Source organism: Micromesistius poutassou (assembly GCF_964030765.1).
Source record: "Micromesistius poutassou genome assembly, chromosome: 17".
NCBI classification, from domain to species: domain Eukaryota; kingdom Metazoa; phylum Chordata; class Actinopteri; order Gadiformes; family Gadidae; genus Micromesistius; species Micromesistius poutassou.
The window spans coordinates 6,135,419-6,139,517 of NC_140287.1; the positions used below are offsets into that span (position 1 = coordinate 6,135,419).

Below are 4,099 nucleotides of genomic sequence, written 5' to 3' on the forward strand. Positions count from 1 at the left end.
TGAGCTTCTCCCTTCAGGTAGGTGATAGTGTTCCAACTCAGAGATCTAAAAGATCTGGAATCTAAAAATTTCAAAGACTCTTTTCTTTGCACAGAAATTTGAAGGCTAAATTTGTACAAATGACTGCACTAAGCCCTTTCTGCACTCTTGTCTTCACAATTGTCTTTACATGAATTGATTTTGCATTGTACTGTATCCTGTCTGGTATGAAGTATTTATGATGGATTAAATGGGTTTTCACCTGGCTGCAATAAGTTCCCCTAGTGAGTTAATAAATTTGACTTGACTTTTCATCCCATTATATAAAACTAACTTTGAAGCTTTTAAACAAGAAAAACCCTGTAACAAACATGGTCACAGCTTCATCAAACCAGCATTATACCAAATATTTTTTTAGCACCAAAAGATAAGATATCACTGCGTAAATTGTTATTTGCAGGTGTCAGTAAATCAATCGCTTGTCAGGCCAGGCTTGGGGTAACTCTTGGTCCCTGTGCCACAAAGTGGTGGCAGTTCAGGGCAACTCTGTGCTCTGTGAGACCCCATCTATAGGGTTCACCACTCCTGCTCATTCAGTGCCTGAATGGTTGAACCACTTGTATTGGTTTGTTCTTTTAAAAACATTTTGCCACCCATATCCCTTAAAATCCCACTGTTAGCAATATTTCTCATTGCACAATGTGGTTAAATTTCCCTTGCCCCTCCCAGGTCAGCATCCCATCGTAAATCCACATTAAAGTGAGCTATACAACTGGTCATTTTGAAAGATAATACATGCTTTTGAGACTGACGGTAGGGAGGCTGAAAATACATCCCCTCCATGATGACGCTTAAAAGCACAACCATGCATGTCCAATTGGCTCATTTAATCAGAGATTTCCTATTTATATCAACAATGTACAGACAAATGATTACGTCTTTATGTTACAGGATTTGTGATGCATGGCAGATGAACTCCATTATATAAGCACATTTAAAATTCACTTTGCTAGACTGGTATAATTGTGTGCCATATGCTCTTGTGGGGTAGTCCACACTGGGCTCATGTATTCAGCGATCTAGGCATAATGAAAACTTATTTTAAAATCAAGGGAGAATCACAATCATCAATAGGATTTTGGAAACAAACTTTAATGGTGACTTCCAGAGACAGTTCTAGAGCATCTTAGAACGGGGGAGAGGTGGTTGGGGGGCGGAGTCTAGAAACCTGCCAAGTCTTCTCTCACCCCTGGGCCTGGCCTTTATTCTTCAACCTCGCCTGGGCTTCGGATGTCGTCGATCTTCAGGATCATCTTAGCCACCTGAGTGGCCAGAGAGATCTGCTGCTTTTGCCAATCAGTGTCTCAATCACGTGTTGCTGCTTCATGTCTGCGGAGGAACAAGTTTGGATTTAGTTTCAGTTTGCGTCGTCTATAATCGATGCCAAGGTGGGGCTTGTTCTCGGAGACCTGTTTGGCTCGGACCTCTGTCATGGTCTGGATGGGGTTCATTCCACTGTTCTCTGCCAGGGCCATAGGGATGACCTCGAGGGCATCGGCGAAGGCCCTCATGGCATACTGCTCCAAAGACGGACACTGAGGGCCAGAGGGCTGGCACAAAGGTTAGAGGGTGTGGTGCCTTCAGATAAACCAAACTGGACTTTTAAGAAAACCTGATTAGTTCAAACACTTTATTACCATATACCAAAACAGCATCGGGATACAATTAATGTGCAACACAATGCAATACCTTATCCGCAGCCTTGTTGACGGCCAGGGCACAATCTCAGATGCTCCACCTCCGTACACGAGGTGGTTGTCTCTGACCAAGTTATGGATCACGCACAAAGCATCCGAGAGTGTGCTTGGCTTCCTCGAAGATCTGACTGCGGCAAAAGGAAGAAGTGTAAATGCTTTGTTTCATGATCCACAAGTAAAGAAATAAGGAACAAAGGAAAAAACTTGCCCCGCGAATGAAGATGGTCACGATGGCGTTCTTGCACTCTTCGATGACACGCATGCGGTCCTTGGTGGTGCCGAAGCAGATCTCCTTCACCACACCGGCCGTGCCCAGCTTCTCGGGTGTCAGCTCGCTGAAAGGCGGAACGATAGGCCCTCCGGCGGCGATGGCAATGAGCTGCGGAAACAAAAACAATTAAAGGGGATCGTGACGCAATACAAGTTAAGACTTTGGCACAATACGGGTACTCAGTGTAACCTAGTTTGCACTTTTCCTGTACCTCAATCTCAGGCCCTCCGACCCAGCGCACTGCAGGCAGCTCATTCTGCAGTAGCAGATAGTTCGCCTGGTCATCAAAGCCCCACTGACGGATAGCCAAGGTGGCGCCATTATCCTTCACCTATACAACACCAAAACATTCAAAGTCAGTTCAGATGGTGATGGTCAAATTAATCAACAAAGACTCCCTCCGTGCAGAATGGATGGATGTGCCTTTTTCGATCCCAAGTTCTTGTCTCTAGCAGTTTTTGCAATAAAAATATAAAGTTATTTTGCTCAGCCAAACGTCGCAGTCACTCCATTCAACACCTGTGTTGGGAGGCCGTTGATGTAGCCACACTGACCTGCTTGATCAGAACTTTTCCTTACTGTACTTCTGAAGTGCTCTATAGTCTTCCACAGAGGTCACATCCAACTTATGCTTGGTCTTGGGCTTTGGGGGCTCAAACGGACAGGTGAGGATAGCAATTTTTGTGTCTTTCAGAACCTGAAAGCTGACCAGCAATTAACATTTTGGTCATATGTTGGATGGGTGATTCTTTGTACCTTTGGCATCTGTGGGTGGCTGAACTCTTTGTTCATGATGACTCCCTTGATGAGCTGCGTGTCCTCTAGTTTGCCTCCCACTTTGCCCTCTATCTTAATGAGATCAAAGTCAACATCCTTTCTGTCCATGCTGGCCATGGTGAGGACGGCGTTCAGTGCAATCTCAGCCATCTGTCTGTGGCACCGATCTATCCTGGAATACAAACACACAGGACCAGAACAGCGTTAGTGGGAGTTCTAACTAGCTCTTCAACACATGAGCTATTGGACCACAGCAGCATGCCTAGTTAGAAGAAGGTCCAAACGCTGCATTCCTTTGGTTTGAGTCAGTATGTAAACATAAATAATTGTCAGCCACAATGCTGAACTCATAGTACTACGTTATTGCGGCATAATAAAAAGGGATAATAACCAAGTATTGTTTTTTGGACCACGTATGTTATTCAATCTTAAAATTCTTAACTCCACTTTATTACACAATTTATAACACGCTGCTGATAGTCATTGGCCCTGTTCCAGATCGGTAGTAAGGGCAGGGGTGGGACCCATTTTCAGCCCAGGAGTTTCAGGCCTATACCGGCCCACTTTTTTCAGTGATGGAAGAATTTGAATAAATGAACAGTGCAAAACTTGTACTATCCCTTTTTATTGGATATTGGATCAACGTTTGCCAAATGAAAAATCCAATTCAAGGATGTGTTACTTTAACTATCAATTATATATAAAACATACAATGTTAACCCATTACATATTTGGAATCATTTCAACACATTGTGTCAGTTCTATGTGTGGGTTATTTTATATCAAATCATTTAAACATATATTTTTTAGTCCTCTCTACCTGTCCCCTCAGTCCTGGTCTCTTCATGTCTACCGGGTTCACCAGCAGCATCAGACAGGCTGGACTGCTGCTTTGAGGCTACAAAATATATATATTTTTGATATAATTGACTATCTATCACGTCTTTTATATTTTACCTGAAATATGCTTCCCAGTCATGCCTCATCAGCGTTGGCCTGGCTTATCTCTTCTGATGCTAAAAAATAGAAGGGGTTACTTTATTGCTTGGGCAAACTTACATAGATCATGCTGGAGTTCACAATTTTCACAAATTATATTTGTGATTCGTAAGACTTAACAAAATAAACTAGAATAATTATGAATTGGTTTAAGCTTTTATGCTCAGCTTTTAAGCTTTTATGCTCAACATTGCAAACATAGCACAAATAGCTACATGATTTATGTTGCAAATTAATCATTAGATCCACCACATCTCTCTTTACCGGCTGCAACTTGTGTCTGTTCTCTAAACAGGTCATTTATTTTGGCACATTT

At 42.6% G+C, this 4,099-nt stretch overlaps 1 pseudogene across 1 annotated transcript; it reads right to left on the minus strand.

Moving 5' to 3' along the window:
- Positions 1 to 1,241: 1,241 nt before the first annotated feature.
- LOC311361896 (T-complex protein 1 subunit epsilon-like) lies at positions 1,242 to 3,770 on the minus strand (annotated as a pseudogene). The gene is made up of 7 exons: positions 3,742 to 3,770; positions 2,764 to 2,956; positions 2,562 to 2,704; positions 2,219 to 2,338; positions 1,945 to 2,115; positions 1,729 to 1,860; positions 1,242 to 1,574 (listed from the first exon to the last, which is right to left on the minus strand). The product of its transcript is annotated as a T-complex protein 1 subunit epsilon-like (transcript).
- Positions 3,771 to 4,099: the final 329 nt, after the last annotated feature.